Genomic DNA, 10,529 nt, shown 5'->3' with positions numbered 1-10,529 from the left:
TGCTGTATGATATAGCTCTCTGTATACTGTATCCTATAACTCTCGGTATACTGTATCCTATAACTCTCTGTATACTGTATGCTATAACTCTCTGTATACTGTATGCTATAACTCTCTGTATACCGTATCCTATAACTCTCTGTATACTGTATGCTATAACTCTCTGTATACTGTATGCTATAACTCTCTGTATACTGTATGCTATAACTCTCTGTATACTGTATCCTATAACTCTCGGTATACTGTATCCTATAACTCTCTGTATACTGTATGCTATAACTCTCGGTATACTGTATGCTATAACTCTCTGTATACTGTATGCTATAACTCTCTGTATACCGTATGCTATAACTCTCTGTATACTGTATCCTATAACTCTCTGTATACTGTATCCTATAACTCTCTGTATACTGTATGCTATAACTCTCTGTATACTGTATCCTATAACTCTCTGTATACTGTATGCTATAACTCTCTGTATACTGTATGCTATAACTCTCTGTATACTGTATGCTATAACTCTCTGTATACTGTATGCTATAACTCTCTGTATACTGTATGCTATAACTCTCTGTATACTGTATCCTATAACTCTCGGTATACTGTATCCTATAACTCTCTGTATACTGTATGCTATAACTCTCGGTATACTGTATGCTATAACTCTCTGTATACTGTATGCTATAACTCTCTGTATACCGTATGCTATAACTCTCTGTATACCGTATCCTATAACTCTCTGTATACTGTATGCTATAACTCTCTGTATACTGTATCCTATAACTCTCTGTATACTGTATCCTATAACTCTCTGTATACTGTATGCTATAACTCTCTGTATACTGTATGCTATAACTCTCTGTATACTGTATGCTATAACTCTCTGTATACTGTATGCTATAACTCTCTGTATACTGTATGCTATAACTCTCTGTATACCGTATGCTATAACTCTCTGTATACTGTATGCTATAACTCTCTGTATACCGTATCCTATAACTCTCTGTATACTGTATGCTATAACTCTCTGTATACCGTATCCTATAACTCTCTGTATACTGTATGCTATAACTCTCTGTATACCGTATCCTATAACTCTCTGTATACTGTATGCTATAACTCTCTGTATACTGTATGCTATAACTCTCTGTATACCGTATCCTATAACTCTCGGTATACTGTATGCTATAACTCTCTGTATACCGTATCCTATAACTCTCTGTATACTGTATGCTATAGCTCTCTGTATACTGTATGCTATAGCTCTCTGTATACTGTATGCTATAGCTCTCTGTATACTGTATGCTATAACTCTCTGTATACTGTATGCTATAACTCTCTGTATACCGTATCCTATAACTCTCTGTATACTGTATCCTATAACTCTCTGTATACTGTATGCTATAACTCTCTGTATACTGTATGCTATAACTCTCTGTATACCGTATCCTATAACTCTCTGTATACTGTATGCTATAACTCTCTGTATACTGTATCCTATAACTCTCTGTATACCGTATTATATAACTCTCTGTATACCGTATCCTATAACTCTCTGTATACTGTATCCTATAACTCTCTGTATACCGTATCCTATAACTCTCTGTATACCGTATCCTATAACTCTCTGTATACTGTATGCTATAACTCTCTGTGTACCGTATCCTATAACTCTCTGTATACCGTATCCTATAACTCTCGGTATACTGTATGCTATAACTCTCTGTATACTGTATCCTATAACTCTCTGTATACTGTATGCTATAACTCTCTGTATACTGTATGCTATAACTCTCGGTATACTGTATGCTATAACTCTCCGTATACTGTATCCTATAACTCTCTGTATACTGTATCCTATAACTCTCGGTATACCGTATCCTATAACTCTCTGTATACTGTATGCTATAACTCTCTGTATACCGTATCCTATAACTCTCTGTATACTGTATGCTATAACTCTCTGTATACTGTATGCTATAACTCTCTGTATACTGTATCCTATAACTCTCTGTATACTGTATGCTATAACTCTCTGTATACTGTATCCTATAACTCTCTGTATACCGTATTATATAACTCTCTGTATACCGTATCCTATAACTCTCTGTATACTGTATGCTATAACTCTCTGTGTACCGTATCCTATAACTCTCTGTATACCGTATCCTATAACTCTCGGTATACTGTATGCTATAACTCTCTGTATACTGTATCCTATAACTCTCTGTATACTGTATGCTATAACTCTCCGTATACTGTATCCTATAACTCTCTGTATACTGTATCCTATAACTCTCGGTATACCGTATCCTATAACTCTCTGTATACTGTATGCTATAACTCTCTGTATACCGTATTATATAACTCTCTGTATACCGTATCCTATAACTCTCTGTATACTGTATGCTATAACTCTCCGTATACTGTATCCTATAACTCTCTGTATACTGTATGCTATAACTCTCTGTATACTGTATCCTATAACTCTCGGTATACTGTATGCTATAACTCTGTATACCGTATCCTATAACTCTCGGTATACTGTATGCTATAACTCTCTGTGTACCGTATCCTATAACTCTCTGTATACTGTATCCTATAACTCTCTTTATACTGTATGCTATAACTCTCGGTATACCGTATCCTATAACTCTCGGTATACCGTATCCTATAACTCTCGGTATACTGTATGCTATAACTCTCTGTATACTGTATCCTATAACTCTCTGTATACTGTATCCTATAACTCTCTTTATACTGTATGCTATAACTCTCTTTATACTGTATGCTATAACTCTCTGTATACCGTATCCTATAACTCTCGGTATACTGTATGCTATAACTCTCTGTGTACCGTATCCTATAACTCTCTGTATACTGTATCCTATAACTCTCTTTATACTGTATGCTATAACTCTCGGTATACTGTATCCTATAACTCTCTGTATACTGTATCCTATAACTCTCTGTATACTGTATCCTATAACTCTCTTTATACTGTATCCTATAACTCTCTTTATACTGTATGCTATAACTCTCGGTATACTGTATCCTATAACTCTCTGTATACTGTATCCTATAACTCTCTTTATACTGTATGCTATAACTCTCTGTATACTGTATCCTATAACTCTCTGTATACTGTATCCTATAACTCTCTTTATACTGTATGCTATAACTCTCGGTATACTGTATCCTATAACTCTCTGTATACTGTATCCTATAACTCTCTTTATACTGTATGCTATAACTCTCGGTATACTGTATGCTATAACTCTCTTTATACTGTATGCTATAACTCTCTGTATACTGTATCCTATAACTCTCGGTATACTGTATCCTATAACTCTCTGTATACTGTATCCTATAACTCTCTTTATACTGTATCCTATAACTCTCTGTATACTGTATCCTATAACTCTCTTTATACTGTATCCTATAACTCTCGGTATACTGTATCCTATAACTCTCTTTATACTGTATGCTATAACTCTCGGTATACTGTATGCTATAACTCTATACTGTATCCTATAACTCTCTGTATACTGTATGCTATAACTCTCGGTATACTGTATGCTATAACTCTCTGTATACTGTATACTATAACTCTCTGTATACTGTATCCTATGACTCTCTGTATACTGTATCCTATGACTCTCTGTATACTGTATAATATGACTGTATACTGTATTATATGACTCTGTATACTGTATTATATAACTCTCTGTATACTGTATCCTATAACTCTCTGTATACTGTATTATATGACTCTCTGTATACTGTATCCTATAACTCTCTGTATACTGTAACCTATAACTCTCTGTATACTGTATTATATGACTCTCGGTATACTGTATTATATGACTCTGTATACTGTATTATATGACTCTGTATACTGTATTATATGACTCTCTGTATACTGTATCCTGTAATATATATCTGTCTATACAGGCGCAGTTTGATTTGGCCTTTGTGGTGCGATACAAACCAGATGAACAGCCCTCACTCATGCCGCACCACGATGCCTCCACCTTCACTATAAACATCGCTCTAAACAGCGCTGGCACGGATTACGAGGTTCGTAACTGGGCGTGATGATTAGGGAAATAGTTATCTGTTTGAACGTGAATTAATTTTAAAAGTGGAGCCATCACTATGGATACAAGTAAAATGTTCCACTTTCAGAACTCTGTGAGCACCAAGTCTATATTAGATCTGTATCACCTTCTAAGCTGTCTCCATTAATCAGGCTTCCTTCTATCGAACTGTCAGTGCCGCAATCACCATGGGCACACTTCCTCAGCTAAATGTTAAGTTACAGATGGTGCTAAAAGGAAAACGTTTACACGTTCCCCTTCATAAGAATGTATAGCTCTCCTTATATAGAGGTAGGTATTCACTACTTACAGGCTGCTCCATAAAATGCTAGGTTTTTTTGTCATTGGTAAATGTCCATCTGATTCCCATACTGTTCCCAAGCAGACCCACCTTTGTTAATTAAATGGAGATTAGCCCAGTGTAGGTAGGGCAGGCGGTATCAGAACAAATTAAAGTGGCACATCTAGGCAGTGACATTGTGTAGACCCAGCACAGCAAAACACACCTACTTAGGCTCAAAATGAGGTGGTAAGAAAGAAATGAGTTCGATTCCCAGCAAGGGGAAAAGACCTCATGTGTGTCCGGGGGCGGCCAGAATAGGGGGTAACCCTTACACAATTGTATGAAAAATTAGAGAAGCAGACCTGGTGGGTCAGAAAAAATTGGGCGCCCCCTTGTGGGGATCTATGCATATGTACAGAGGATAAAGCGTAACCTTTAATGAATGCTGTATAAAAAGGTATAGTAACCTATGATAAGATCGCAAATAAGCGATAAACAAAAAGGAAAAAATAAAACAAATATATGGGAGGTTATACTAGAGAAAAAACACACACACGTTAGATGGGGTGAAGTGTACCCAAATTGAGTTCCCTGGAGGACACTTCAATGATCCCCCTAATGGGAAAAAATAATTCTCAAGTGCACTAGTAACTCAGATTCAGTGATATTGTGTAGCACCCTCCAGTCAGTACCCAAAAATCGAACCCACCAAACCGGGGTCAATGAGGGTAGATGGAGTAGTAAAAAACCTGCGTACTCAGGAGAGGGCTGTAGCAATGGGAATAACAAAACGAGGTATGTTAAGTAATAACACACTGTCCAGAAAAAATACAGTGTAACTGAGACAGTGATCTGGTTGTTAGAGCCTAACCTCCAGTGGCCAGGGGAACGGAACTGTGGGAGAGAGAGAATCAAGCTGTGCTGAACAGAATTCCCCACCCCCGCCCCCTGCGTCCCTTCAACCTTGCTGCCTCTGGGGTGACTGTCTCACAATCCAGACTGCTAGTATATCTCGTGAAGTCAAACCTTCATTGCTAACTAAAACTTTGCCTCAAGCAAAGCAATAGGGAATAACAGAATAAGGTGTTTAAATAATGTGATAACTCACTGTCCAGGATATATACAATGTTGCTGTGACAGTGATCTGGTAATCAGAGCCTAACCTCCAGTGGCCTAGGGAACAGAACTGTGGGAGAGAGAGAATCAACTGTGCTGAACAGAGTTCCCCACCCCAACCCCATACGTCCTTTCCCTCTTGCTGCCTCTGAGGTGACTATCTCATAATCCAGCTTTCCAGTATCACTCGTGTAAAACACCCTTAATTGCTAACTGAGTCTTTGCCGAGAGCAATGGCACCGGATAACCTCCCTGCCTGCCTGACACGTGTTTCGGCGCCTCTATCTGCGCCTTCTTCGGAGGCTTAACCAAAATGGTATCGAACTCGGGGGGCTCCTTAAATAGCCCCTAACCTGTGGGCGTGTACTATAGTGTCCGCGCCAAAATGGCCGGACTCAGACAAGCCTCTCCCCCTCATGACGTGCTGTGATGTGATTGGGTTATGCTAATGAGGCCTGATTAACCCCTCAAGTGCCCACCCCATATCGTGGAGAAAATGGGATCGTGATGGGGGAAATCGTAATACCAATAGTAGTAACTCCTATGTTAGGATAAACCCAAGGTTCAGCACGGCAATAGGTAAAGTGGCTACTGTGACTGCTATAAGTCACAGTATTGCAGCGTGAAGGGAGGGAAAGGTGGACATACCACTACCGTTTGGCCCAGTCACTTACTGGCTAGCGCGAGCCGTTAATGAATATTATATTAGCGTTGGGACCAGGGCAGTGGTAACCACACGGCGCATCCACTGGGGTAGACAGCCGGGTGGAATTACTAATGACTGTCTACTAGGTTCGTGGATGTCCCTCTCTCTATAATTGCAAATATAGAGTGAATTCACGCATGTAGGGGGGTGCTTGCCTGTATGCGCAAAGGATTAAGATGGACCCCTGATGCTACAGAAAAGGATGAGCATACCAAATGGAAATAATAATAACGATAACTAAAGTATATACAGTCATAATAAAGAAAAAATTGGAAATATATGTACATATATGGTTTAATCATGAAATGATGATCTTGGTGTGGTTTATTTTTCAATAAAGGGAGTAAATGTGAATCCCTCGTTTAATCCATTGGGGGCCAAAGTTTTGAATCTGTAGATCCAGAAGCACTCTCTTTTGAGCAACATCTGATCCAAGTCCCCTCCTCTACGGCCTACAGTCACCTTTTCAATACCTGCGAACATCACTCCCTTGGAATCACCAGAGTGTTGGCTTCTTATGTGTCTTGCCACAGGAGTATCCCTCAGACTTCTCACGGAGTGTATATGCTCCATAATGCGTCTCTTGAAGGGGCGGATTGTTTTGCCCACATATCTGAGACCGCACGTGCATATCAGGAGATATACTATACCTTTGGTGCAGCAATTAAAAAATTGCTTAACACTGCAGGCTACTTGATCACACGAGTCCTTGAGATGTTTGGAGTCTCTACAAATGTAGCTGCATGCCACGCACTTGCCACATTTGTACGTGCCCTGTAAAGATAGCCAGTTACCCCCGGCTTTTCCAGAGGATAAATGGCTTGGTACCAGTGTCTCCTTAAGATTTTTCCCTCGCCTTGCTGTAAGGGATACATAGGGGGTGACTGCTCCTTTGAAGTGGGGATCTTGTGATATGAGTGGACAAAACCTCCCTAGTATCTTTTTCGCCTGATCCCAGCCTGAGTCGAAATTTGCAATACAGCGGATCGGCGCTTGCTCATTGAGAGTCACTTTGTCTTGGAGAAGGTCCAATCTATCGCTGTGTAGGGCCCTCTGGTATGCCTGCTTCAGACAGCGATTAGGATAACCCCTTTCCTTAAACCTAAGTCTAAGGACTTTAGCCTGAGTAATGAACTCCTCCAGGTTTGAACAGTTCCTCCTGAGCCGGAGATACTGCCCTACAGGAATACCTCTCTTTAATGTAGTCGGGTGATGACTTTCCCATCTCAGCATAGTGTTGGTGGATGTAGGTTTCCTGTATGCAAAATGACGTGGGAATCTGGTTGGTCCTCACTGCAGAGGAAATGATGGCAATTCTTTGTGAATCTTCTTTCTGTTAAGTGTGGACACTGTCTGGAGACAGTCATTTTCTCCTCTGCCTGTGTATTGAGGGGGCTCTGATTCTGATCATGTATCATATTCTTAGATAGACATGCTTTTAGAAATTTTTTTTTTGTTCTCCCACCTTCAGAAAACCCTTCTATTTTTATTTACCCCATTGTGTATCCTTTCTTTCTATATATGACTCTGGGATGAAGTTACATGGTTTGCTTTGTTCCTAAGGTATACTATAAATATGAATGTGCCCCAATGCTCACTATTTGCAAAATGTGTATTGCCTACCTGTCTCCTAACACGTGTGATTTTTACAGGGAGGAGGCTGCAATTTCCTGCGATATAATTGCTCCATCACAGCCCCAAGAAAAGGCTGGGCATTAATGCACCCAGGACGATTAACTCATTACCACGAAGGCCTCCCAGTGACAAAGGGAACTCGATACATCTCTGTTTCCTTTGTGGACCCATAAATGGCTCACTCCCAAAAAAACATTTGAAAGATTACAGTGTTACATGAATAAATGTTAAAGGAATGGATCCCACTAAAAGTCACTACAGAAGAAGATTGCCTACAGACAGGGAACGCAGCCTTTGTTGGAAAGACAGTCAAGTAATGCTGAGAAACTGGACATTTCGTTGCATACACAGAAAATAAATTGACTTGCGATTCGTTCTGCCACGTCGCACTGTGAAAGAAAGGGCCGTGTTAAATGAGGTTATGACATCCGCGTTTAGAACAAAAACATAAAACTGCTCTTTAACCCAAAGATGTGCCTTAACGAAGATTGATCATTTCAATATGAGTTCATGTCCATCTTTTATTCCATGTGTCAAATGATCATTCTAACAGGAAACGCTATTTATCATAGGTGTATTTAAAGTTCTAATTCAGTGCAAATTAACTTACTATTTAAAAAACAAAAACAGGAATTGACAAGAGAATTTCAAATATTAGAACAAAATCGTTGAGATAGAAATTCTTTGAGCTATTGTTCATTTTGAATATTTTGTCCCTAAAATTTTAAATGCCCTGTCAACTCTTCCCAGTTCTCAGCTAAGTGAATAAAGCTCATTGTCTTAGTTACCTCGTAACCTAGTTTATTTCATTAATCATAGGGAATTAAAAACTGAATTACAAAATGTAGGCTAAACTAACTGAGCATTGACTACGAAATTAGTTTATTTTGGCCAACATTTTGCAATACATTTTGTATTTTATTTCAAGGGCTACTAAAGTCATATCATTGAAGTGGTCGGGATACAGTGTCCCAGCCCTACTTAGTCAACTTGCTGAAATGTAAAAAAAAAAAAATGCAAAAATGACATTGCTAAGATTGCTGTCTTGACAGCCGCTAGAGGCACTGCCTGCTGGCTAACCGAGTCTTGGTCACTAAACTGAAGCTGGACGTCCTCACGCTCTGCCTGAGGACATCCAGGATCAGTAAAAGCCCCACAGGAAAGCACTGCTTTGCTATGGGAGGGGCCTCATGCCCTCCCCGCGCATACACATAGATGATGTCCGAGGAGGCGGAGTGCCGACCCAATGGTAAGTGACTACATTTTTTTTTTTAAACCCCATTTTATGCTGTGGGGGATACAAACCTGTATTCCTAACACTATATAATCTCTTTCAGTTTGCTAGCATTCACAGTTTAGTGAATAAAGGTTAAAGAGATCGTTATAAAATGAATAGTTCTATAATGAGTTAAATAGAATATATTTTGATTGCATAATTATAAACCTGTAAATTTGGGATTTATTTATTAATGAATTTTGAGTTGTGTTGAGCTAACACAAGTTTATTGTTTAAGATCATTTTAGCCTAATGAGGCACTCTAAACAGCAGATCTTGATCTATTACTCAGATTTTTGTAAAACTATTAAGCCACGCCAGCACTCTCAGCCAAACACTGCCATCCGTGGGAAAGGAAATTCACACTGAAATTTAAATTCTCTATTATCATTGTGGCTGATTAGGGTGTGCCAGCGATATCCCTCTTTTTTTGTGTAACTGTTCCTGCATGGTTTGACTAAAATCAGAGGCATGTCTCCTCGTACTGTTACTAATATAACCGTTCCATTGCTTGGAGTGTCCATTTACATTTTGTCAATAATCCCCACATTCTAAAGAATTTTGAGTAAAGATTTGGTTTCTGGAAGGCTGGGCATTACACTGGAGTGTAGGTGCACCAACTGTCGTCTCCGCACCTCATCCCGATAAATTTCAGAACAATAAAGTGCCTTGTAAAATCTTACTGTAACGGATCGCCTGGCACCCCGACTGGGTACCTCCGTTGAAAGATGCTCCTAGCGCTTCCAGAGGACTCCAAGCACTCCACCAGACACCATAAGCACCGCAGGCTGCAGCTATCTCCCTTCAGAACGAAGCAGGAACAAGCTCTTACAAGAGCTCAGTGATTATAGCAAGGGAATATGCCTAGCATAGCAATCCCTTGTAGCAGATTCCCCCAATAAGAGACAGGACTCAAGTTGAGGGTAAAAATAGAACTCTCTGGCTGCTAGCTTGCAGCCCTTTTTATTAGGTGCTCCCATGAAGGGGAGGGACACACACAGTAACGTACATTAACCAATCACACAATAGTTACATCCCACACATAGCCCTCCCCTCTACCTGTAAACTAATTATCTGTACACACAGGAAAATACAATTATCCTAGGTAGGGAAAATACAGTTTTTACACAACATTCATAACTCCCAAAATATACATCACATTCGCATAAAAATACATATACACAATCAATCCATTTGGGGGAACAACATACTCAAAAATCATACGAATTGGACCAGGGGTTCAAAAGTTAGTACAAATGTGCATTTGACCTTCTGGAAGCATGGTTTTTAGAAGCTCAAACTAGTTCCCCAGAATCCTCTATCCTGGAGACAATGGAGAAGCTGATTTAATTATATCCAGGGACAAACACAGCCTCCATTAAGCACATGTTACCAGCAACCACCAAAAGACAT

The 10,529-nt window shown here is 39.5% G+C and overlaps 1 long non-coding RNA gene across 1 annotated transcript; it reads left to right on the top strand.

The window, feature by feature from the left end:
- Positions 1–3,945: 3,945 nt before the first annotated feature.
- LOC134577102 (uncharacterized) lies at positions 3,946–8,623 on the top strand. Its single transcript, XR_010085926.1, has 2 exons — positions 3,946–4,080; positions 7,858–8,623. It is a non-coding gene; the product is annotated as an uncharacterized LOC134577102 (long non-coding RNA).
- The last annotated feature ends 1,906 nt before the right edge of the window (positions 8,624–10,529 follow it).

Source organism: Pelobates fuscus, chromosome 11 (genome assembly GCF_036172605.1).
Source record: "Pelobates fuscus isolate aPelFus1 chromosome 11, aPelFus1.pri, whole genome shotgun sequence".
Taxonomy (NCBI): domain Eukaryota; kingdom Metazoa; phylum Chordata; class Amphibia; order Anura; family Pelobatidae; genus Pelobates; species Pelobates fuscus.
This window is presented reverse-complemented; position numbering and strand designations above follow the sequence as displayed.